Source organism: Salmo trutta, chromosome 16 (genome assembly GCF_901001165.1).
Source record: "Salmo trutta chromosome 16, fSalTru1.1, whole genome shotgun sequence".
NCBI lineage: Eukaryota > Metazoa > Chordata > Actinopteri > Salmoniformes > Salmonidae > Salmo > Salmo trutta.
This window is the reverse complement of record NC_042972.1, coordinates 53,714,474-53,741,686: the sequence shown is the minus strand read 5'-3', so window position 1 is coordinate 53,741,686 and position 27,213 is coordinate 53,714,474. Positions and strand designations below refer to the sequence as shown.

Here is a 27,213-nt window from a genome sequence, read left to right as displayed (position 1 = left end):
GGCTACACACACTGCCAGACTCAATCAGGAGGGATGCTATCTATTCAAATCATTTCTAGGGTTCTGAGGATATTCTAAACCGACATATTTGCTCGCAGATGGCCCTACCCATGATACTAGACTATAAACACAGATAGAATGGTAAAGTCTATCACTATGAGCCAGCTGAGTATATGGGCTAGTCTTTATCAGCTTGAGTTCCATTGTTCCACTCACTTTTCTATGCAACGTCTTCCACTCTGAAGACTGTAGCAGAGAGACATCCAAGGAGACAACAAAACTTCTGATGCAGTGTGTGAAGACAATACCCAGCATATTTCACTACCTCTAAAAACCTAAACACTTAATCTACACTGAGTATACCAAACATTAGGAACACCTTCCTAACACCGAGTTGCCTACTCACCCTCTGAATCTATGTCTCAATTGTCTCAAGGCTTAAAAATCATTATTTAGCCTGTCTCCTCCCCTAAAACTACACTGAATGAAGTGGATTTAACAAGTTATATCAATAAGGGATCATAGGTTTCACTTAGATTCACCTGGTCTGTCTATGTCATGGAAAGGCACAGGTGTTCTTAATGTTTTGTATACCCAATGTATAATCATCATCTTACCTCTGACTCCTCCTTGTGGCATACACCGCCTCCCTCTCTCTCTGTATCTTAATATCAAGTCCAGCCTGCCCTCAGAAACCGATCAGACACTAACTAACCGGACCACACCTTCTTACAACAAAACACGGCCATTAAAATGTCTCTACCAACAATGACAGGATACCCTAACCCGTCCCTCCCTGGGAGACTATGGTGATGCTCTGCACACCCCACTTCACTCCCCAGCTGAACAGAGCTGAAGGGAGCTGTAATGGCCTAGCTCTCTCTGGCCACACAATCAATGTCCAATAGAGGTGCATGAAGATGGCGGCCCCCATGCACTTAACACAAATTCTTTGTTGTGCTAATTTCGCCTTCCGTTACTCTTTTTTTCTATGGTCATTAGCAGGGTATACATTATCCGGTGACTCCGGGATGCTGGCCTTCTTGGCAGAGTTGCAAAGAAAAAGCCATATCTCAGACTGGCCAATAAAAATTAAAGATTAAGATGGGCAAAAGAACACAGACACTGGACAGAGGAACTCCGCCTAGAAGGCCAGCATCCCAGAGTCTGGTGTTTTGCAGGTTGAGACTGGTGTTTGTGGGTACTATTTAATGAAGCTGCCAGTTGAGGACTTGTGAGGCGTCTGTGTCTCAAACTAGACACTCTAATGTACTTGTCCTCTTGCTCAGTTGTGCACCGGGGCCTCCCACTCCTCTTTCGTTTCTGGTGAGAGACAGTTTGCGCTGTTCTGTGAAGGGAGTAGTACACAGCGTTGTACGAGATCTTCAGTTTCTTGGCAATTTCTCGCATGGAAAAGCTTTAATTTCTCAGAACAAGAATGAACTAATGAGTTTCAGAAGAAATGTCTTTGTTTCTGGCCATTTTGAGCCTGTAATCGAACCCACAAATGCTGATGCTCCAGATACTCAACTAGTCTAAAGAAGGCCAGTTTTATTGCTTCTTTAATCAGCACGACAGTTTTCAAGTGTGCTAACATAATTGCAAAAGGGTTTACTAATGATCAATTAGCCTTTTAAAATGATAAACTTGGATTAGCTAACACAACGTGCCATTGGAACACAGGAGTGATGGTTGCTGATAATGGGCCTCTGTACGCCTATGTAGATATTCCATTAAAAATCTGCCATTTCCAGCTGCAATAGTCATTTACAACATTAACAATGTCTACACTATTTCTGATCAATTTTATGTTATTTTAATGGACAAAAAAATCGCTTTTCTTTCAAAAACAAGGACATTTCTCAGTGACCCCAAACTTTTGAACGGTAGTGTACGTGGTAGTTAGACTATTAACATAATGCAAGAGAACAATGTAGATTGTAGAAAGAGAAGAGAGCACCAAAAAAGCACAAAATGTCAGATAGGTCCTAATGTGTTTTTTTTCCCTCCAATGTCGGTTGATCATGGGCCTTTTGCAGCGGACACTCCGTTGTCTGTCTTATTGTTTTAAAATCTTAATTTCCTTTTTTTCTCCCCAATCCCCATTCCATTTGAATGTGACTTCTTGGCCTAGCTATAGCCTACTCTTTCATGATCATCCATCGAATGAATCTATAGGCCTAACGGATTTCTATCTCAGAAAGTTGTTTGAATCTAAATCTATATTTCAGTAAACTTCTGCAATAAAGCAGATCACATTCTTAATTTCACCTGTCACATTATTTTACATTAGGAAGCTTACCTTAGTTTCACAGAAAAGTTGAGCCAGTCAAGTGTTTGTTTGTAAATAGCTCAATGGAAGAAAGTAGGTAGGTCAATGGAAGAGAGGTGAGTCCAGCTGTGTATTGACAAGGGTCGCATTTTTCATTGAAAGTCAACCGTGTTTTTTTGCTTCAATAGAGTGATCAAGGGTGTGCAACTATAGTTTTCCTTCACAGAAAAAAATATTAGTGCAACACATTCGGCAGAAAATTGCTTAATTTTCATCAGATGACAAAAGAAAAGCAATGCTATTTGGCTGGCAGCCACACAAGTAAATGAAAAAGCAAGTCTTTTTTGCAAAAAAGATGCATGGCCATTCTATTTATAATGTTTATTATAGAAAGAATATAGACAGCTACATTTCCTAATGTTTTGCTTAACATGAATCTTGCATTTTACCGGAGGAAAGTAGGCTGGCTACACCAAGAAAAGGATTGGAGAAAAGTAGCTACACATCAGTCAGAGCGCTGTCTGTTGATAGAATGCCCGTTCGTGAATTTTCATCTGATTGGAATGCAATTGAAGCAAAAAATGTGTCTGATGCCGAGCAGAAATTACAATAAGATGCATTTTAGATCTGAGTTTACAAAATGCAACAAGATATTTCTTATGCGTTTTATCTTTTTTTCCTGCGTGAAAAATGCAGAATTCTGTGTTTACGCGACCCCTAAGTTTAACTGGCTAGTTAACTAAGTAAGAGGTTGAATTACAATGGTGACAGCTCATCATATTGTGTGAGCTTTCTGCCATGTTTGAGAAGTCAAAGCCCATTGGATGAGTTATCTGTACAGCTTCCACTGATATCTTGATTTCCTTGCGTTTTTTCCTCTTCTCTTCTCTGTTCTCGTTGTCTGCTCCTCCCCCCTCTTCTCCGAGCAGAGCAGGCAGGCACGTTGCCTTGGCCACTCCAGACTCCACACAGACACATCATGTATACATGCTGCTTCAGAGCCAGTTCTGTTCTTTCTTCAGACAAGCATGCATCAAAATTTTGTTCATTTGCACAATGTCTCTCATTCTCATTCCCTTGTAAATGTCCAAACTCACCAAAAATGACATTCGGTAGCTCCTACCAACATATGTATAACTTTATGAGCATGATTTCCTTCCTTTGTAATTCTTTAAAAAAAATGGTTTTGCGCTCGTTAGCATATTTAGCTAGCAGCCACCATGATGGATTTGTAAATGTTGACGGACATTTGTAGTCTGTCTGTCCTTTGCCCTGATATTTACAAATATATTTTCTGCAAGTGTACTTCAAGATAACGTTTTCTACAGGTTTCCTTATGGTTCTAGTTAAAGTAATGTTCTCAGAACATTTAGAGAATGTTAAGAAACAATGTTCTTCTATGGGAATTGCAGTACTTCAGCATAACGTTTTCTGCAGGTTTCCTCATGGTTCTATTCAAAATCATGTTCTCAGAATATAAGATGGAGCCGATAGACATGGTCACCCTGTTCATGGCTCCTAAGAAACTTTGCAGTATTTAATTTCTTTGTGTGTTATTTCTCACATTATTAGCTCAGAACGTCTTTTGCATTATTACATAGAGCCAGTAAGAACTTTTGGATGTTAGAGCGGCGGTAAATCCCCAGCATTTCAACCAGAAATACAACTTTCCTGAATTGAATCCTTCGTTCGTACCCCCCAAGGCAATTCTACTTATTCCAGAGACTGCTCCAAGACACCGCCAGTGGAGAAGAGGGATTCGGAGTGGACTTTTAATCTGACTCAGGAGGCGTGCATACCATCTACCACTTCTGAGTATATTACTTGCTAATGTTCAGTATCTGGACAATAAAGTAGAAGAGCTCAGTGTGAGGATCTCCTTCCAGAGAGACATCAGGGACTGTGATATACTCTCTTTCATGGAATCATGACTTGTCCATACAGCCAGCTGGGTTCTCTGGGAAAAAGAAAGGCTCAGGTGAATGTTTCATGATTAACTACTCATGGTGTGATTGTGGTAATGTACAGGAACTCAAATCCTTTTGTTCAACTGACCTAGAATATCTCACAATCAGATGCTGACGGCATTATCTCCTAAGAGAATTATCTTCGGTCATCGTGACAGCGTCTCAGGGATCTACACTGTACTTTGTGCTAACTGGAAATCGCACATCCTGAGGCCGCATTTATTTTAGCTGGGGACTTTAATTAGTCAAATCTGAGGAAAACACTACCAAAGTTTTATTAACACATTTCCTGCGCCACGTGCGCATCAAAAACTATCAACCATTGCAACTCTCCCTTCCGGGACGGCTACAAGGCCCTCCCTCTCCCTCCCTCCCTTTGGCAAATCAGATCATACCTTCATCCTGTTCGCGCTTTCCTGTACTCCATGTTCACCCATGACTGCGTGGCCATGCACATCTCCAACTCAATCATCAAGTTTGCAGATGACACAACAGTGGTAGGCCTGATTACCAACGATGATGAGACAGCCTACAGGAAGGAGGTGAGGGCTCTGGTGTAGTGGTGCAATGGAAATAACCTCTCCTTCAATGTCAACAAAACAAAGGAGCTGATCGTGGACTTCACGAGACAGCAGAGGGAGCACACCCCCATTCACATCAACGGGGCCGCAGCGGAAAAGGTGAAGAGCTTCAAGTTCCTTGGCATACACATCACTGACAAACTGAAACAGTCCACCCACCCAGACAGTAAGGTGAAGAAGGTGCAACAGTGCCTCCTCAACCTCAGGAGGCTGAAGAAATGTATCTTGGCCCCTAAGACCATCACAAACTTTTACAGATGCACCATTGAGAGCATCCTGTCGGGTTGTATCACCACCTGGTATGGCAACATCACTGTCTGTAACCGCATGCCTATCCAGAGAGTGGTGCGGTCTGCCCAAAGCATCACCTGGGGGAAAAACACTGCCTGCCCTCCAGGACATCTACAGCCCCCGGTGTCACAGAAAGGCCAAGAAGATCATCAAGGACCTCAGCCACAGCCTGTTCACCCCACTACCATCTAGAAGATGAGGTCAAGGTGTATGTAAACTTCTGACAACAATATTTATGCTCTGAACTTCGACATTGCTCGTCCTAATATTTCTATATTTCTTAATTACATTATTTAACTTTTTAGATTTGTATGTATTGTTGTATATTGTTAGATATTACTGCACTGTTGGAGCTTGGAACACAAGCATTTCGCTACACCCACAATAACATCTGCCAAAAATGTGTATGTAACCAATCAAATTGTATTTGATTTGAGAACATTAAGAAAACTTTCCAGAAAAACCACAAGAAAACATTAGTAACGTATAAAGAATGCCCGTGCGTGTCACGTCCTGACCAGTAGAGGGAGTATTTGTATTGTAGTTCGGTCAGGACGTGGCAGAAGGGTATTTGTTTCATATGGTTCGGGTTGTGTGTGTAGTATTAAAGGGGTGTTTGGTTTATGTATTCCGGGGTTTTAGTGTATGTTCTGGTTTTGGTTTTCTAGGGTTTTCTGGTTTGTCTATTTCTTTGTTGTTTGTGTGGCTCTCGAACAGGAACAGCTGTACGTCGTTGTTCCTGATTGGGAGTCATATATTAGGAGCTTGTTTTCACCTGGGGTTTTTGTGGGTAGTTGTCTTTTGCACTGCTGTTAATTTAGCCTGCGAAACTGTCATCTGTCGTTCTTTGTTTTGTTATTTTTTCCGCGTTCTCTTTAATTATTAAATACAAGATGAGCATCCATATTCCCGCTGCGTTTTGGTCATCAATACACAACGACACCCGTGACAGTGCTCAATCGTATACCATATACAATCGTATATCAGCGATGGGACGATGAGTCATTCCAGACATCGCCCAATCCTCGTGGATAGTGCTAAAACAACGACGTCATATCAGAATTTTGCCATCTTTATGCACGTTCACCATTGACCAGTCACACTCCAGGTGACTTCACAGGTGACTAACAGGGAAGGAAACCACAAACAGAGCTGCTCCTAACAGTTCCTCCTCGGGATGGGTATGCTTTAGCCTCGTACCAACCATCCTGATCTCGCAGGCTTACATTCTGTTTTGCTACATAGATACAGTCTGGCCACGACCAGATTCGATCACTGAGGTGTAATATTAACTGGAGACTGCGTCCGATATGTCCGACCGTTGTTTTCAAGGTTATCTACTCACATTTGCATACGCCGATTAATGGACCGTCTATATCCGGGTTGCATCCGGTTTAAATGGATCAACATCACATGCGCACTAGCCCTCAGTGCACACAGGGAGCAGCGTGAGCAGCGACGACGTCATGACATCATCCAAAAACATGGCAGACTTTGGATGAATATAAAATGTTAATATTTTCTGCTGTGATTGATGGAAAAACAATCAGCCTCAGCGACAATTATTTGAATAATTCAATGGATGTTTTGTGCACAAAGGTGATGACTAAAGTGTCTATTAGGATTTTTTTTATCTGACTTCTCTATGTGGCCGTCTACGGAAATTGTCGTTCTGGGCCGGGTGTCAGTTAAACTGCAGTACCGAAGCAAAACAATGGGAGCCGTGCTTCTAGACTGGATCCCTGGTCCCTTGGATTCAAACCATTTGAGCCACTCCCTTTGAAACAGAATGTAAGCAAAACAGATTGTGAGATCAGGATGTTTAGTACGAGGCTAGTGCTTGGCCAACACCCAAAAACTAAAGATGGGCACTGTAAGTAATACTGGAAATAATGAAAGAGAGAGAGAGAGAGAGAGAGAGAGAGAGAGGAGACAGCTGGTGTCATGAAAGGGCAGAGGGGCTCAATGATTCAATAAGGCCATGAGAGAAAAGGATGAGAGCATAACAAAGTGCAGTAAATCCATAAAACAACCATACACACTTCGCTATTGTGGTGACATCATAGGTACATAAATTACGACATCTATTTGCTTAGCAACAGGTGTATATCCAAGGTATCAGAGAACAACACCCTCTACCACCCATACATTCATGAGGATTTCAAGAGCGCGAGCAGTTCAAGTTAAACAAGTGTACCCTTTTTAGAGAAAATAAAACATTTTTGATAGAAGGATTGATAAATCAACATGTTATCCAAAGGCCCAACGTCCTGTTTGAATGTCTGCAGTGATCTTAATACATAATTCAGTGGAGGAGTAGATGCAAGCTAGCTAATCAGGTTCGAGAAAAACTAAACAACATTGTTCACATTATCAACAAATCATAACACAGGAGGTTGGTGGCACCTTAATTGGGGTGGACAGGCTTGTGGTAACGGCTAGAGTGGAATCAGTGGAAAGGTATGAAATACATCAAACGCATGGTTCCAGTCATTATTATGAGCCGTTCTCCCCTCAGCAGCCCCCACTGAATCATAAGTACAGGAGTTCTCTAAAGAACCCAGATTTTTCTAACATTCTACATGATGTGTATGTAGACTAGGTTATTAAAACTGTAAATATTTCAGAAAGTATATATTGATTTGCATTGTGTATTTTAAAGTAACATAACAACAGTACTGTACCTGGTCGCTCTTGTCTGTGTGTGCTGGCTAAGTCCTTGTGAGCAACACTCGGAACGATCTGTGTCCAAACTTGCGAGATGTGTCACTCGAGACGGACAGTGTTAGAGGCTCGAGGCAACTAGCGCGGCTACGCACCTGAAGGAGACGACACACCCTGTTGTCTAAGCACCCCCGCCACACACACACACACACACACACACACACACACACACACACACACACACACACACACACACACTGAACTTTGACACATCCTCATGAAGACCGGCAAGGCCATCAATAATTAGCCAGATGCCAGTGAGGGCACTCCCTCCCTGTCTGTCTGACACATTCCTAGGGAGTCTCAAGGAGAACCGTTGTCATGGAGAGGAAAAAGACAGGAGAGAAAATGGACAGGAGAAAAAGAGGCAGGAGGGAGAAAGGGGCAGCAGAGAAAAAGGGAGGCAGGAATGTAAGGAAGGTCATAGAGAGAGAGGATGGCAGGAGAGAGGGGCCAGGAGAGAGAGGGGGGCAAGGGAGAGAGGTAGGCTGGAGAGATTGAGGGCATGAGAGAAAGAGGTAAACAGAAAAGAGAGGAAGGAAATAAGGGGCTGAAGGAAGGAAATAGGCAATAAACCTTTTTTAAGACAAAATCCGGATGTGCGTGTAGGTACAGAAGAGTCCTATTAGGTGTGTTGTCTGGCAGGAAACAGCAGCGGATCAGATCAAAGCTGACGTGGCGTTCTAAGGACACATTGCAACTGGCAGGAGGGTTGTGTGTGTTTATCGAATGGGGGGTGCGGAATCACTCCAACCCTGTGGTCTTCCCTGTGGCTCAGTTGGTAGAGCATGGTGTTTGCAATGCCAGGGTTGTGGGTTTGATTCCCACGGGGGGCCAGTACAAAAAAATAAAAATGCTTGAAATGAAATGTATGCATTCACTACTGTAAGTTGCTCTGGATAAGAGCGTCTGCTAAATGACTAAAATGTAAATCAAAAGCTTGCCGCAGAGCATATATAAGCAGCAGCCTTTATTTCATAGACTCAGTCTGCTTTCAACACACACCTCCCTCCCTTTCTGGCAGCACCTTAGGGAATGATAGAGAGAATGTGTAGATGGACTGACTCAGATTGAGGAGGGGATCAAACTAATTCTCCTACACTTCAAACACAAAGGCTTCTCTTGCCTGCTGGCTACTACACAAGGCTGACCCCAATCTTTTCTTTCTGTTGGGTGTGGAAATGATATGCACATCCCAAATTCCCACACTGGGTGCTGGGCCAAGAGTAAATACTGATGAATAAAGAAATGAATAAAGAAAGAAAGCTTGCACACGGTAAATGCTGCTCATATGAAGAAAGACTTAAAAAATGAAGGCTATTCGAGCAGAAACATCGTCAGTGTATTGTGGTGCAGTTGAATCAAAGCACCTGGGAGCAGCATATAATATACCATACCACCTGCAGGCTTTTTATTTATTTATTTTTGTTTTTAATTCTCGATACATGACCTCCCCATCAGCTCGCATGTATCCAGACTGTTGGTGCTACTCCCTCAGGAATTACAGACACGAGGGCAGGTCTGGTGAGGTGTCTGCCGCAAAATAATTCTGTGTTAATTGCTTCTGTTTCCCTCTGATGCTCTAATCAAATCTTATTTTGTCACATGCTTTGTAAAAAAAACAGGTGTAGACTAACAGGGAAATGCTTACTTGCCGGCCCTTCTCAACAATGCAGAGAGAAATAAAATAGAGAAATAATCAAATGTAGTATAATAATAAAATAAAAGGTCATAATAAATACACAATTGCGTAACGCTAACTTGGCTATATACACGGGGTACCAGTACCGAGTTGATGTGCAGGGGTACGAGGTAATTGAGGTAGATATGTACATATACGTATATATCTAGTATATATTAAATGCAGCTCGGACATCCTATTATCTCAACTGATCAGCAGTGGTAACTCCCGGGTGCTGTTCTTTACTGTGAGCAATCTCCTCCAACCTTTGAACAATTCTGCTACCTCAGCTTCCCCAGAACGGTGCAATCAATACCTGTGCTTCTTCCAAAGCAAAATTTAAAACATCAATAGCATCATCCTATCTTCTCTAGGCCTGGTAGTTGAGATAGCCAGTCCTATGCTCCCTGAGTCCAGGTTCTCCACCTTCACCACAGTAACTGCAGCTGATGTAACCAAGCTGGTTAAAACAATGAAGCCCACCACTTGCACACTTGACACTATCCCCACCTGCTTACCTGCTCTGGAGCCTTTCTTCACAGAAATTATCAACAAGTCAATTCATCACTGGATGTGTTCCTCTTCAACTCAAACTGGCCGCTGTCACACCAGTACTTAAAAAGCCTGGATCTGACCCTGACAACCTCTAGAACTAAACTCAGCAAAAAAATAAATGTCCCTTTTTCAGGACCCTGTGTCTTTCAAAGATTATTCGTAAAAATCCAAATAACTTCACAGATCTTCATTGTAAAGGGTTTAAACACTGTTTCCAATGCTTGTTCAAGGAATCATAAATAATTAATGAACATGCACCTGTGGAACGGTCGTTAAGACACTAACAGCTTACAGACGGTAGGCAATTAAGGTCACAGTTATGAAAACTTAGGACACTAAAGAGGCCTTTCTATTGACTCTGAAAAACAACAAAAGAAAGATGCCCAGGGTCCCTGCTCATCTGCGTGAACGTGCCTTTGGCATGCTGCAAGGAGGCATGAGGACTGCTGATGTGCAAAGGCAATAAATTGCAATGTCCGTACTGTGAGACGCCTAAGACAGCATTACAGGGAGACAGGACGGACAGCTGATCGTCCTCGCAGTGGCAGACCACGTGTAACAACACCTGCACAGGATCGGTACATCTGAACATCACACCTGCGGGACAAGTACAGGATGGCAACAACAACTGCCCGAGTTACACGAGGAACGCACAATCCCTCCATCAGCGCTCAGACTGTCCTCAATAGTGTGAGAGAGGCTGGACTGAGGGCTTGTAGGCCTGTTGTAAGGCAGGTCCTCACCAGACATCACCGGCAACATGTCGCCTATGGGCACAAACCCACCGTTGCTGGACCAGACAGGACTGGCGAAAGTGCTCTTCACTGACGAGTCTCGGTTTTGTCTCACCAGGGGTGAAGGTCAGATTCGCGTTTATCGTCGAGGGAATGAGCATTACACCGAGGCCTGTACTCTGGATTTGGAGGTGGAGGGACCGTCATGGTCTGGGGCGATGTGTCACAGCGGTGTGTCACAGCATCATCGGACTGTCACATGTCTGTGGAACTTGTTCAGTTTATGTCTCCGTCGTTGAATCTTGTTATGTTCATATAAATATTTACACATGTTAAGTTTGCTGAAAATAAATACAGTTGACAGTGAGAGGATGTTTCTTTTTTTGCTGAGTTCCTCGAATGTGCTGTTTCTAACCAGCTCCAAAACCATTTGGTCACTCACAACCTACTTGAACCCTTCCAGTCGGGTTTCGGAGCTAGACACAGCACCGAGACTGCCCAGGTAAGGGCCACCAATGACCTCCTGATGAATGCTGACTCTGGGGCTGCAAGCACCCTCATACTGCTGGACCTCAATGCAGCATTCGACACGATCAGCCATACCATCCTGCTAGACCGCATGGAGAAGCTCCTGGGCCTGTCAGATACTGGACTGGTTCAGGTCCCATCTCACAGATTGCTACCAGTTTATAGCTATTGGTCCTAGTAAGTCAGACACGGTTGTGGTCCGACATGGAGTTGCCTCAAGGCTCGGTCCCGGGGCCACTACTGTTTTGTATCTACATGCTGCCACTTGGAACTATCTTGAGAAAACAGGGACTGGGCTTTCACTTTCATGCTGATGACACTCAGCTGTATGTCTCCACAAATACTGCCACTGCACTTTTGGTCAGCTGCCTGCAGGACATAAAAGCGTGGATGTAGTTGAGTTTCCTGCAGTTAACCTGCAAAAAGACGGAGGTCGTCCTGATTAGCACTCGCACCATCATAAACAACATCAGCAGGTGCAGCCTCAATATTGATAGTGTCAAGGTCCTCCCTTCCAGTGAGGTTTACAACCTGGGTTGATATTTGACAGTCAGCTCTCATTTAAGGCCCACATCAAGAGTATGACCAAAGTCACATTTTTCCATTTACAGAACGTTGCCAGGTTACGACTTATGCTATCACAACCTGCAGCTGAGCAACTCATCCACACCTTTATTTAATCCTGTCTGGACTATTATAATGCCCATTTTGTTGGCGCATCTGCCAAGTGCCTAAACAGGCTACAGGATTTCCAGAAGTCTTCTGCAAGTATCCTGATCACTCCAGTACTGTTCAACCGTCACTGCTCACGCATCGACAACAAAATCCTGTTTAACACCTACCAAGTTATCCACAGCTCTGAACCCAAGTACCTGTCAGACCTCATTCTACCCTCCTGCCCCACACGCACCCTTCACTCCTCCAGGTCAGTGTCCCTTCAGCAGACTATAAACTATGGGTGACAGGGCTTTCAGTTGCGCAGCTCTGCAGCTGTGGAACACACTTCCAGACACTATTAGGGCTGTCTTCCTTTAAGGCACAGCTCAAGACCGTGGTGTTCAGAAAAGCTTTCCAGGACCTCTGCTAATTCTATTCTCATGTCCTCTGGATCTGATGACACCTGTATATAGCTTTGATTGTTGTCTGTGTTCTATGTTGTAACGCCCTGGCCATAGAGAGGGTTTTTTTGTTCTCTATTTTGGTTAGGCTAGGGTGTTACATGGGTGGGCGTTCTATGTTTATTTTTCTATGTTGGTTTGTTTCTTTGGTTTGGCCGTGTGTGGCTCTCAATCAGGAACAGCTGTAGATCGTTGTTGCTGATTGAGAGTCATACATAGGCAGCCTGTTTTTCCTTTGGGGTTTGTGGGTGATTATTTTCTGTCTAGGTTTGTGTTAATCCTGACAGGACTGTTTGGCTGTTGTTTCTTTTCGTGTTTTGTTTGTAGTGTTCATTCATTTATCAAAATTCCTAATGATGAACACATCCTCCGCTGCACCTTGGTCTCATTGCGACGACGGCCGTTACATATGTTCTGTGTTTTGGGTTGTTTTGTTATTTATTATTATTATTATAACTAGGAATAATGTGACAGTTAATAAACAGTAGCAGTAATGTGATGAGTCAAAAAGGGGCAACGCAGATAGTCCAGGTAGCTATTTGGTTAACTATTTAATTAACTACTTAGCAGTCTTATCGCTTGGGGGTCTGGTGAAATCCTGCACGGAGCCTTCACCGTGCCTTGCCACTTTAAGAGCACAGCAGCAGTCAGGAAGGAGGAAACAAAGATGGCTCTTCTGGCTCTGTGTAAGGGCTCTCGGTTAGCGCGGCAGTTTTGACGGCGTGTGGAACTCTGCAGAAGTCTTGTGTAGTTTCAACTTGCTTAGTTTCGAAAAGGTTAAAGTTTGATCGCCTCGTTATCGCGCTACTGCTGATGCATTAGAACCGTTCCATCCTCTGATCACATGGATTACTAGCAACACTGTTGCAAGCTTTTGTCAAACATACAACCAAGGATTGTGTCGGACGGACGAGTGCACGTTCAAGCCTGGATGCAACAGCTGAGCCCATCTCTCTTTCTATCTCCTTCAGTGCTTTACACTGAAATAATGTCTCTCTTTGTGCTGTGCTCCCTTTTATGTTCAGTGCCTTCGGTGCCTTTGGTGAACTAATAATGCACTGTAGGATTGTTTGACATTTTAGTTAAAAAGCCCTATTTGGGCCGCGCTCTTTTGGCAGTTACTCTTCTGTTGACGCCTTCTTGTGTGATCAGCTGATTTGAGGATAGCTTTGGAGAGTTTGTTTATTATTGTTTGAACTGTATTCATTTTCTGTGGGATTATTGACATTTGGCCAAGAAGATTTTTGGCCTTCTTTGTTTTATCTATGAACACGCCCACACACACACACCCATTCATACCCCCTTCTTTCCTCCACCGGGGAGGTAATACAGAATATTGCAAATTCTCTAAGGTTTATGACTGGGATCTTTCTTGTCAATTGTTTCTAAGAAGTTTACCTTTGCAGCTCTGCCATTATTCTTGTATGAGGTATTATTCGTTTGGTTACTGGCTCACCTATAACTTTTCACCATTACCATCCCCTCAACCTCTTCCTGTTACCCTGCCCAGACAGACTGGGAGAGGTGTCCCTGTCTTCTCACTGGACAAATGGAACAATAATGGTCACACACCAACCATAGTTTGACAATGCAGATGAATCCCATGAATCCCACTCAGTGAAAGTGTGGAGGCTCATCAGAAAGATGTGCAGCTGAGGTTGGCTCACGTTCCCTGTCAAATGGAGGAAAACCAACAACAAACTGTTCAGAGACAGAAATATTTGCAAGATTCTCTGAAGCAGGTTGTTCCAGGGAAAATGCTAAGTTTCAAAACACTCATAGAAACTAACCATTATCTAGTCATATCCTTTCTTGAGGAGGAACACAAACAGAGAGCAGAGGAGTCCGCCTCGTTTGTGAAGCAATTGTGTTCTCATCTGAAAGATGTTATGGAGGACAGGGGACATACGAGTTTGGATTGAACAGTCTCAAAAGGAGACCTCTATTGAGATGGAAAAAGCATAGAAGGCCACAGACCTTCAACTGGAGGAGCTGCACAAGGAGGTAATGCAGTGCTTTTCCGTTCAGGACAAATCCTCTGCACCTCCCTCAGGGTTTACCTCTGCCACTGCCTCTGCCATTAACCTCTACGGGCTAGGGGGCAGCATTGAGAATTTTGGAAAAAATATGTGCCCATTTTTAACTGCCTCCTACACCAACTCAGAAGCTAGAATATGCATATTACTGTTCACGTTTGGATAGAAAACACCCTAAAGTTTCTAAAACTGTTTGAATGGTGTCTGTGAGTATAACAGAACTCATATGGCAGGCAAAAACCTGAGAAGGTTTCATGCAGGAAGTACCCTGTCTGACAAGGTGTTGTTGTTCTTGCTTCTGTTTATTGAAGAGTCAGGATCTTAGCTGTAACGTGACAATTCCTAGGGCTCCAATAGGCTCTCAGAACCCGGGAAAAACCTGAACGATGACGAGGCAGCCTCAGGCTGAAACACATTATCTCCTTTTCCAAGTGTCCCATCAGTGGACAATAGAATTAGGCGCGTGCGCGATTCGCCCCCGTGGAGTATTTTCATTCGGCTGTTTAGCTAATTGCAGATTCCTGTTCGGAATATTATCGCTTTTCTACGAGATAAATTGCATAAAAATTGATTTTAAACAGCGGTTGACATGCTTCGAAGTACAGTAATGGAATATTTAGAATTTTTTTGTCACGTTCTGCGCCATGCGCACGACCGTGATTTACCATTCTGATAGTGTCTAGAACGCACGAACAAAACGCCGCTGTTTGGATATAACGATGGATTATTTGGGACCAAACCTACATTTGTTATTGAAGTAGAAGTCCTGGGAGTGCATTCTGACGAAGAACAGGAAAGGTAAGACAATTTTTCTTATAGGAAATATGATTTTGATGAAGGCTAAACTGGTTGGGTGTCTAAATAGCTAGCCCGTGATGGCTGGGCTATGTACTTAGAATATTGCAAAATGTGCTTCATCCGAAAAGCTATTTTAAAATCGGACATATCGAGTGCATAGAGGAGTAATGTATCTATAATTCTTAAAATAATTGTTATGCTTTTTGTGAACGTTTATCGTGAGTAATTTAGCAAATTGTTAGTAAATTCCCCGGAAGTTTGCGGGGGGTATGCTTTTTCTGAACGTCACATGCTAATGTAAAAAGCTGGTTTTTGATATAAATATGAACTTGATTGAACAGACATGCATGTATTGTATAACATAATGTCCTAGGTGTGTCATCTGATGAAGATCATAAAAGGTTAGTGCTGCATTTAGCTGTGGTTTAGGTTTTTGGGACATTATATGCTAGCTTGAAAAATGGGTGTCTGATTATTTCTGGCTGGGTACTCTGCTGACATAATCTAATGTTTTGCTTTCGTTGTAAAGCCTTTTTGAAATCGGACAGTGTGGTTAGATTAACGAGAGTCTTGTCTTTAAATAGCTGTAAAATAGTCATATGTTTGAGAAATTGAAGTAATAGCATTTCAAACGTTTTAAAAATCGCGCCACAGGATTACACTAGCTGTTACGTAGGTGGGACGAATTCGTCCCGCCGGTCCCATAGAGGTTAAAGGAATAGGATCAGGTAGCACTAGAAAAATCCCTCTGACGATACTGTTAAACAACAGAACTCCTGTTTCACCAAGACACCTTGCCACCGTCATGCCTCCTCTAGTAGCTCCCTCCCTATCAAGCTACTTTTGGCAGCCCAGAAGATGTTGATCCATTGCTTTTCCTATCTAAGTGTAATGATTTCCTTTCTATCCGGCCTCTTACTGACTTGGAGGTTTTTGCCACCCTCTGCAGTGTTCTCCATGGTACAGAAAGAGACTGGTGGGAGACAGCCCGTGAACATGTGTCAACCTGGGAGGAGTTTCAGAAACTATTCCTCTCAGCCTTCCTCTCAGAGTACTAGGAGGCTGAACTGATGGAACGGGTTCGTAACAGAGTCCAGGGTAAAGCAGAGCCAATACGGGAATTTGCCTTCTCCTATCGAGTTCTTTGTAGGAGATGGAAGGCTGACACTACATAACTGAGCAGGAGATGGTCAAACTCATTCTTAAGAACATTGTTCCCCACCTTGCCAGTGAACTTCGTGAACGTGTGCAGAATGTGGATGATCTGGTGCGTCTTGGGACTCAGTTGTATAAGGACTGGAAGCACCACCTCTAAACTCAAAACCCTGTTCCCTCATCCCGGTATCCCAAACAGTCTCAGCCCAACAACCAAGACAAAAGTCCAGTTATGTGCTGGAGGCGTAAGATCCAATATCCTCCAGGTTCATGCCCTCTCTATGGCCAGTGTCAGGATTCATAAAAAGGTCAGAAGACCGACAGTCTAGACGGGCGTGGTGGCTTGCATACAATTGTGTCAGCATCAAGAACATTTTTGGACATTTTAAGGCCTTCTTTGTTTTGTCTATAAACACACCCATTCATACCCCGTCTTTCCTCCACTGGGAGGTAATAAAGAATATTGCAAATTCTCTACGGTTTATGACTGGGTTCTTTCTTGTCAATTGTTTCAATGAAGTTGCTTTTGAATTGCTCTGCCATTATTCTTGTATGAGGTATTATTGGTTGGGTTACCCCTATGGGGTAACGTGTGTTTTAGATAACCCTAGGAAGCTCTTTGCCACCTTCTCCTCACTCCTGAATCCTCCTCCCCCTCCCCCCTCCTCCCTCTCTGCGGATGACTTCGTCAACCATTTTGAAAGGAAGGTTGACGACATCCGATCCTCGTTTGTTAAGTCAAACGACACCGCTGGTCCTGCTCACATTGCCCTACCCTATGCTTTGACCTCTTTCTCCCCTCTCTCTCCAGATGAAATCGTGCAACTTGTGACGGCCGGCTGCCCAACAACCTGCCCGCTTGACCCTATCCCCTCCTCTCTTCTCCAGACCATTTCCGGAGACCTTCTCCCTTACCTCACCTCACTCATCAACTCATCCTTGACCACTGGCTACGTCCCTTCCGTCTTCAAGAGAGCGAGAGTTGCACCCCTTCTCAAACAACCTACACTCGATCCCTCCGATGTCAACAACTACAGACCAGTATCCCTTCTTTCTTTTCTCTCCAAAACTCTCGAGCGTGCCGTCCTTGGCCAGCTCTCTTGCTATCTCTCTCAGAATGACCTTCTTGATCCAAATCAGTCAGGTTTCAAGACTGGTCATTCAACTGAGACTGCTCTTCTCTGTGTCACGGAGGCTCTCCGCACTGCTAAAGCTAACTCTCTCTCCTCTGCTCTCATCCTTCTAGACCTATCTGCTGCCTTTGATACTGTGAACCATCAGATGCTCCTCTCCACACTCTCCGAGTTGGGCATCTCCGGCGCGGCTCACTCTTGGATTGCGTCCTACCTGACAGGTCGCTCCTACCAGGTAGCGTGGCGAGAAACCGTCTCCGCACCACATGCTCTCACCACTGGTGTCCCCCAGGGCTCAGTTCTAGGCCCTCTCCTATTCTCGCTATACACCAAGTACTTTGGCTCTGTCATATCCTCACATGTTCTCTCCTATCATTGCTACGCAGACGACACACAATTCATCTTCTCCTTTCCCCCTTCTGATAACCAGGTGGCAAATCGCATCTCTGCATGTCTGGCAGACATATCAGTGTGGATGACGGATCACCACCACCTCGGCAAGACGGAGCTGCTCTTCCTCCCGGGGAAGGACTGCCTGTTCCATGATCTCGCCATCACGGTTGACAACTCCATTGTGTCCTCCTCCCAGAGTGCTAAGAGCCTTGGCGTGACCCTGGACAACACCCTGTCATTCTCCACTAACATCAAGACGGTGACCCGATCCTGTAGGTTCATGCTCTACAACATTCGCAGAGTACGACCCTGCCTTACACAGAAAGCGCCGCAGGTCCTAATCCAGGCACTTGTCATCTCCCGTCTGGATTACTGCAACTCCCTGTTGGCGGGGCTCCCTGCCTGTGCCATTAAACCCCTACAACTCATCCAGAACGCCGCAGCCCGTCTGGTGTTCAACCTTCCCAAGTTCTCTCACGTCACCCCGCTCCTCCGCACACTCCACTGGCTTCCAGTTGAAGCTCGCATCTGCTACAAGACTATGGTGCTTGCCTACGGAGCTGTGAGGGGAACGGCACCTCCGTACCTTCAGGCTCTGATCAGTCCCTACACCCAAAGAAGGGCACTACGTTCATCCACCTCTGGCCTGCTCGCCTCCCTACCTCTGCGGAAGCACAGTTCCCGCTCAGCCCAGTCAAAACTGTTCACTGCTCTGGCACCCCAATGGTGGAACAAGCTCCCTCACAACGCCAGGACAGCGGAGTCAATCACCACCTTCCGGAGACACCTGAAACCCCACCTCTTTAAGGAATACCTGGGATAGGATAAAGTAATCCTTCTAACCCTCCCCCCTACCCTCCCCCCCCAAAAAAAGATATAGATGTACTATTGTAAAGTGGTTGTTCCACTGGATATCATAAGGTGAATGCACCAATTTGTAAGTCGCTCTGGATAAGAGCGTCTGCTAAATTACGTAAATGTAATGTAAATGTAGATGGAGTCTTATATTTTCTCTACACTGGCTATCTGGCAAACAGGTTACACTCTAGGCAGTCTCTTCTGCTGATGTGTGTGTGTCTGGTAGCAGTACCCTATCTATCCTACAATTTATCTTTCAGCAGGGTTAATACCTGCCTGGCGTCCAAACAAAAATCGTTATCTTTACCCCTCTCTACCAATACCGCTATAGGAGTAGAAGCTGTTCAGGGTCCTGTTGGTTCCAGACTTGGTGCATCGGTACTGCTTGCCATGCAGTAGTAGAGAGAACAGTCTTTAAGTTGGGTGGCTGGAGTCTTTTTTAGGGCCATCCTCTGACACCGCCTGGTGTAGAGGTCCTGGATGGCAGGGCGTTCGGCCCCAGGGATGTACTGGACCATACCAAGCGGTGATGCAGCCAGTCAAGATGCTCTCAATGGTGCAGTTGTATAACTTTTTGAGGATCTGAGGGCCCATGACAAATCTTTTCAGCCTCCTGAGGGGGAAGAGGCGTTGTCATGCCCTCTTTAAAACTGTGTTGGTGTGTGTGGACCATGACAGATCCTTAGTGATGTGGACACCGAAGAACTTGCTGCTCTCGACATGCTCCACTACAGCCCTGTCGATGTGAATTGTGGCGTGCTCGGCCCTCTGTTTCTTGTAGTCCACAATCAGATCCTTTGTCTTGCTGACATTTAGGGTGAGGTTGTTGTCCTGGCACGAGCCTTCGCTTCATCGGACCACTTCCGTATTTAAGCGTCACTGGTACTACCTGTTAGAGGTTTTGCTTGTAAGCAGGAATCAGGAGGATAGAGTTATGATCAGATTTGCCAAATGGAGGGCAAAGAATAGCTTTGTATGCGTTTTTTGTTTGTGGAGTAAAGGTGATCTAGAGGTTTTTTTTCGCCTCTAGTTAAACAGGTGACATGCTGGTAGAAATTAGGTAAGACGGATTTCAGTTTCCCTGTATTCAAATCAATGGCCACTAGGAGTGCCACCTCTCCATTAGCATGTTGTTGTTTGCTTATGGCCCCATACAGGTCGTTTAGTGCGGTCTTAGTGCCAGCATTGGTTTGAGGTGATAAATAGACAGCTAAAAAATATATATATGAAAACCTTCTAGGTAAATAGTATGGTCTACAGCAGGAACTGGAGCCACTGGTAGCCATTCATCTGCTGCCATCACCTCATGTTTTAGCATGATATAATAACACCATGGTGGATAAAATAACGCTATGGCGGATATAATAATGCCATGTTGGATATTTGTAGTTCTACACAGTCCTAACTGCCTTAATTGACCAGATGAACACTTAATTGATTCATATAACATTTTACATAGGCTACTGATAAAATATGACTCCCCCTACCATACCTCCTTGCCCTTCCAAATTAAATATTAAAATATTGATAATTTCTTTGACCAAGACGCGTGCTGACAGAAAGATGCATCAATCTGAATTAAAGCATCTGAGCGAGTGAAACATGGCCTCTGTTTCAGTATGTGTAGCCCATGTATCTGATGTTGTCTGCCAAAAATAGTATGGCATGTCATACTTTTTGTCCAGACAGCATCAGACACATGGGCTACATAGTAAGACAAAGGGCCCTGTTTCATATACAAACCCAATATGTAAAGTGCTGCTCCCATGTTTCATGAGCTGAAATAAAAGATCCCAGAAATGTTCCATATGCACAAAAAGCTTATTTCTCTCAAATGTGGTGCACAAATCTGTCCGCCAATTGAAGCTCAACAGAAGTTGGGTGATGCAACAGGACAACAACCAAAAACACAGAAGTAAATCAACAACAGAATGTCTTCAACAGATTTCCCAAAAAATATGCCTTCTGGAGTGGCCCAGTCAGAGTCCTGACCTCAACCCAATTGTGATGCTGTGGCATGGCATCAAGAGAGCAGTTCACACCAGACATCCTAAGAATATTGCTGAACTGAAATAGTTTTGTAAAGAGGAATGGTCCAAAATTCCTCCTGACCGTTGTGCAGGTCTGATCCTCAACTACAGAAAACGTTTGGTTGAGGTTATTGCTGCCAAAGGAGGATCAACCAGTTATTGAATGCAAGGGTTCACATACTTTTTCCACCCTGCACTGTGAATGTTTACACGGTGTGTTCAATAAAGTCATGAAAACGTATAATTGTTTATGTGTTATTAGTTTAAGCAGACTATGTTAGTCTGTAGTTGTGACCTAGATGAAGATCAGATCAAATTTTATGACCAATTTATGCAGAAATCCAGGTATTTCCAAAGAGTTCACATACTTTTTCTTGCCACTGTACAGTGGGGCAAAAAAGTATTTAGTCAGCCACCAATTGTGCAAGTTCTCCCACTTAAAAAGATGAAAGAGGCCTGTAATTTTAATCATAGGTACACTTCAACTATGACAGACAAAATGAGAAAAAAATCCAGAAAATCACATTGTAGGATTTTTTATGAATTTATTTGCAAATTATGGTGGAAAATAAGTATTTGGTCAATAACAAAAGTTTATCTCAATACTTTGTTATATACCCTTTGTTGGCAATGACAAAGGTCAAACGTTTTTGGTAAGTCTTCACAAGGTTTTCACACACTGTTGCTGGTATTTTGGCCTATTCCTCCATGCAGATGTCCTCTAGAGCAGTGATTTTTTTGGGCCTGTCGCTGGGCAACACGGACTTTCAACTCCCTCCAAAGATTTTCTATGGGGTTGAGATCTGGAGACTGGCTAGGCCACTCCAGGACCTTGAAATGCTTCTTACGAAGCCACTCCTTCATTGCCCGGGCGGTGTGTTTGGGATCATTGTCATGCTGAAAGACCCAGCCACGTTTCATCTTCAATGCCCTTGCTGATGGAAGGAGGTTTTCACTCAAAATCTCACGATACATGGCCCCATTCATTCTTTCCTTTACACGGATCAGTCGTCCTGGTCCCTTTGCAGAAAAACAGCCCCAAAGCATGATGTTTCCACCCCCATGCTTCACAGTAGGTATGGTGTTCTTTGGATGCAACTCAGCATTCTTTGTCCTCCAAACACGACGAGTTGAGTTTTTACCAAAAAGTTATATTTTGGTTTCATCTGACCATATGACATTCTCCCAATCCTCTTCTGGATCATCCAAATGCTCTCTAGCAAACTTCAGATGGGCCTGGACATGTACTGGCTTAAGCAGGGGGACACGTCTGGCACTGCAGAATTTGAGTCCTTGGCGGCGTAGTGTGTTACTGATGGTAGGCTTTGTTACTTTGGTCCCAGCTCTCTGCAGGTCATTCACTAGGTCCCCCCGTGTGGTTCTGGGATTTTTGCTCACCGTTCTTGTGATCATTTTGACCCCACGGGGTGAGATCTTGCGTGGAGCCCCAGATCGAGGGAGATTATCAGTGGTCTTGTATGTCTTCCATTCTTTTGGAGCGAGGCGTTGTCAAGCGGAGGCACCGCTTCCGGTCGAAACGTACTGTAACACATTGCGGCAGTGCTTCACCCTGGCCTACAGCAACCATTGGAGCAACCATACTCAGGAATGCTACAGAGCTCTGCAGAGAGGCAGCCAATCGTTTCAGAGATTACAGTGCCAACTTGGTGAAATTAGTCACTCAAATACACACTGCAGCTGCTCACAGTGACTATCCACATAGAGAGAGATTATCTGATGGTGTTTTCATGAATGAACTCTCTTGGCTGCACAGTGAGAGGGAAAACCATTCAAGGATGCAGGTAATCAAATACCATCTACATTATCAGAGATGCTGGAGTCAAAGCACAATTAAGGCACAGATTTTAGCACATTAACACTGAGACTGGCCCTTGTAAAAGTGACAAACCCTCACAATGAGACTATAGGGTCTGTCTGCCAGCTCGACATGCTAACATGGGTTCAGAGGATTAAACGGGGCCTTGGAGCAGTCTACAATCAAACAAGTTCTCTCTGCTACAGGCTATTTCATTCTTTGTCTCTCTCTCTCTCTCCCTCTCTCTCACACGATCAAATGCATGCACACAAGCATATGCACGCGCACACACACACACACACCAAGGAAATACCTTAGCTCTGTCTACTGCACCAAACTTTAATAAATCCAGTTGCCGTGGCAACATAAAGCCATTCCCTCCCCCTCCGCCCCTCCCTGCCCTCTCCCTGGCTCTAGGTGACACTAAATCAATAGTATAGATGAACAGTTAAAACCTGCAGCCAACACCCACAGGGGTTCTTCTTTGTTTGAATCCCAAAATGGCTTCCTGTTCAGTGCACTACTTTTGACCAGGCCCATAAGGCTCTATCAGAGCCTTTATTAGGCCCTTTGCTCAATTACTGCCAAGCCTGGTTGGTTTGGGTGTCCAGGCCTGCCTGATCTGGGCCTTCCTGCTGCCCTCACCGCCACTCAGCCAGATACCAATAATACAGTGGCCGTGTTTGCATAGTCCAGAAATCCATTCTTCCTCCCTTTCTTGGACTAACTATAGATCTTGCTTTCTCCCTATCGAACTGTGCCTGACCAGTGATTTGTTTGAGAAAGGAGGGATGCGTTAAAGAAGCTCAAGGCCAGCATCTATAGAGGAAGTGTAACCAGTAGAATACAGAGGGCTTTATGCTCATAGTGTAGCACGTTTATGTGGAATGCACTGAGCGAATAATCTAGGGCTGACACAATTATTGTATAATCGTGTAACCGACAATTATGGAATAACCGTGAACTGAAAAAAATCATCATCATAATTTGCCTAAATACATTCATTTTAGGAGAAGGGTGGATTCAACTTTATATTCAAATAAATATAGTTAACCCATTAGCAGTTTTACATTTTTACATGAAATGGGTAAAGTTCATTATAATAGCAGAACAGCACGGTTGGGAGGAGAAGCTTAATTTCCAATACTTCCAAGCGGTCAAAACCATACATTTCTTAGACAGGGGTGTCACCAAAGCTGTGTTGCGTTTATTAGGTATGTCTTCAGGTATATTTTCAAAGATGGATTATGATGCATTACAAGCTAAAAAAAAAAAGATCTACAAAAATGACAATAACTGTGGCTATTTGCATGACAATTAATCATTAACCCAAATTCTATCATTGTCACAACCCTAGCTTAATCAGAAATCAGTGAAAACCTTTACCTTCTCAATTGGCTCAATCAGGTTTCCATATAACCTGCCAAACAATGCTGCCAAGCATACCCTCGTAAAACTGACCATCCTACCGATCCTCGACTTCGGCGATGTCATTTACAAAATAGCCATCCAATACCCTATTCAATAAATTGGATGCAGTCTATCACAGTGCCATCCGTTTTGTCACCAAAGCCCCATATACTACCCACCACTGCGACCTGTACGCTCTCGTTGGCTGGCCCTCGCTTCATACTCGTCGCCAAACCCACCGGCCTCCAGATCATCTACAAGACCCTGCTAGGTAAAGTTCCCCCTTATCTCAGCTCGCTGGTCACCATAGCAGCACCCACCTGTAGCACGCGCTCCAGCAGGTATATCTCTCTGGTCACCCCCAAAGCCAATTCCTCCTTCAGCCGCCTCTCCTTCCAGTTCTCTGGTGCCAATGACTGGAACGAACTACAAAAATCTCTAAAACTGGAAACACTTATCTCCCTTATTAGCTTTAAGCACCAGCTGTCAGAGCAGCTCACAGATTACAGCACCTGTACATAGCCCATCTATAATTTAGCCCAAACAACTACCTCTTCCCCTACTGTATTTATTTATTTAGCTTTTTTGCACCACATTATTTCTATTTCTACTTTGCCCTTTCTTCCACTGCAAATCTACCATTCCAGTGTTTTACTTGCTATATTGTATTTACTTCGGCACCATGGCCTTTTTTGCCTTTACCTCCCCTATCTCACCTCATTTGCTCACTTTGTATATAGACTTATAGTAGAAAAATATTATTGACTGTATGTTTGTTTTACTCCATGTGTAACTCTGTGTTGTTGTATGTGTCAAACTGCTTGCTTTATCTTGGCCAGGTCGCAATTGTAAATGAGAACCTGGTGTAACGCCCTGGCCATAGAGAGGGGTTTTTGTTCTTTATTTTGGTTAGGCCAGGGTGTTAAAATTCTAATGATGAACACATCCTCTGCTGCACCTTGGTCTAATTCTGACGACGGCCGTTACAGAATTACCCACCAAAAACGGACCAAGCAGCGGAGGAAGGAGAGGCACCAGGAGAAGGACTCATGGACTTTGGAGAAAATGAAGAGGAACGTTCAGGATTCCTGGAGATGGGAGGAATTACTGGACGAAGATGGACCATGGGCTCAAGCTGGGGATTATCGCCGCCCGCAGTGGGAGATCGAGGCGTCGAGAGCTAAGAGGCGCTGGTATGAGGAGAGGGAGCGCAACAGGCACGAGAGGCAGCCCCCCCCAAACAATTGGGGGGGGCACACGGGGAGTGTGGCAGAACCAGGAAGGAATCTGGGCCAACTCCCCGTGCTTACGGCAGGCAGCGCAGTACTGGTCAGACACCGTGTTACGCGGTAAAGCACACGGTGTCCCCAGTACGCGTTCATAGCCCGGTGCGCTATAGGCCAGCCCCCCGCAAGTGCCATGTGAGTGCAGGCATCGAGCCAGGACGGGTTGTGCCAGCTCAGTGCGTCTGGTCTCCAGTGAGCCTTTTCGGGCCAGGGTATCCTGCACCGGCTCTGCGCACTGTGTCTCCAGGGCGCTGGGAGGGTCCAGTTCTCCCAATGCCTGCTCTCCGCCCGTGCGGGGCCAAAGTGGGCACTCAGCCTGGAGTGTGGGTAAAGAGCGTCCGTACCAGAACTCCAGTGCTCCCCCACAGCCCGGTTTATCCTGTGCCTCCTCCTCGGACCAGGCCTCCAGTGGGTCTCCCCATCCTGGTTAAGCCTGTGCCTCCTCCACGGACCAGGCCTCCAGTGGGTCTCCCCATCCTGGTCTCTCCTGTGCCGCTTCCACGGACCAGGCCTCCAGTGGGTCTCCCCATCCTGGTCTCTCCTGTGCCGCCTCCTTGGACTAGGCCTCCAGTGGGTCTTGCCAGTCCAGAGCCTCCAGAGCCGCCCGCCAGTCCGGAGCCGCCAGAGCCGCCCACCAGTCCGGAGACGCCAGAGCCGCCCGCCTGTCCGGAGCCTCCAGAGCCGCCCGCCAGTCCGGAGCCGCCAGAGCCGCCCGCCTGTCCGGAGCCGCCAGAGCCGCCCGCCTGTCCGGAGCCGCCAGAGCCGCCCGCCTGTCCGGAGCCGCCAGAGCCGCCCGCTTGTCCGGAGCAGCCCGCCAGCCCGGTGAGTCCTGTGCCTGCGCCTAGGGCCAGGTCTCTTACATGTCTCCTCAGCCTGGTGAATCCTGGGTCAGTGCCGCCGGAGCCGCCAGGGACGCCCGCCAGCAGAGCGCAACCAGGGACGCCCGCCAGCCGGGCGCAGCCATCGCCGCCCGCCAGCCGGGCGCAACCAGGGTCGCCCGCCAGCCGGGCGCAACCATCACCGCCCGCCAGCCGGGCGCAACTAGGGTCGCCCGCCAGCCAGGCGCAGTCAGGGTCGCCCACCAGACCTTCGGCGCGGCCAGGTGCGCCACCTAAGAGGGTGACGCCGAGGGTGGAGCAGAGGCCACGTCCCGCACCTGAGCCGCCGCCGTAAGAAGGCCCACCCGGACCCTCCCCTTCAGAGTCAGGTTTTGCGGTCGGAGTCCGCACCTTGGGGGGGTACTGTAACGCCCTGGCCATAGAGAGGGGTTTTTGTTCTTTATTTTGGTTAGGCCAGGGTGTTACAGCGTTCTATGTTCCTTTTTCTATTTTTTTGTATTTCTTTGTTTTGGGCCGTGTGTGGCTCCCAATCAGGCACAGCTGAAGTTCGTTGTTGCTGATTGGGAGTCACGCATAAGGAGCATGTTTTTCCTTTGGGTTTTGTGGGTAATTGTTTCTGTTCAGTGTGTTTCCTGACAGGACTGTTTCTGGTCGTTTTTGTTTCGTTTTTGTAAAGTGTTCTCTTTTTTAATTAAAATTCTAATGATGAACACATCCTCTGCTGCACCTTGGTCTAATTCTGACGACGGCCGTTACACCTGGTTAAATAAAGGTGAAATAAATAAATAAATAACCCCAGGTTAGGACTGAGCCCTATAGAATCCCTTCCCCTGAAGGAGCACACCTAAGGAGACAAGAGAGAGAGGATGACGAATTTCATAATAAAACAAAATGACAGACAGACAAACAAACAGATAGAACTGACGTCTCCGTCTCAGAGATTCATCTATCTCCTCTAATCTCTTCCTCTTCCTCAATATCAACCCGGATCTTTACAAAGATTAATCT

The 27,213-nt window shown here is 45.3% G+C and overlaps 1 protein-coding gene across 3 annotated transcripts in view; it reads right to left on the bottom strand.

Annotated features, from left to right (window-relative positions):
* Positions 1 to 27,213, bottom strand: part of LOC115151029 (protein kinase C and casein kinase substrate in neurons protein 1-like) — a 70,766-nt gene that overhangs the window by 39,218 nt on the left and 4,335 nt on the right. Inside the window, exon 1 of one of the 3 annotated variants that reach the window (XM_029694941.1) lies at positions 7,796 to 7,955. The exons of the other annotated variants lie outside the window; for them this stretch is intronic. The gene's annotated coding sequence lies outside the window, so the exon portion shown is untranslated. Of the gene's footprint in view, positions 1 to 7,795; positions 7,956 to 27,213 lie in introns of those variants that run through there. 3 annotated transcript variants of the gene reach the window in all.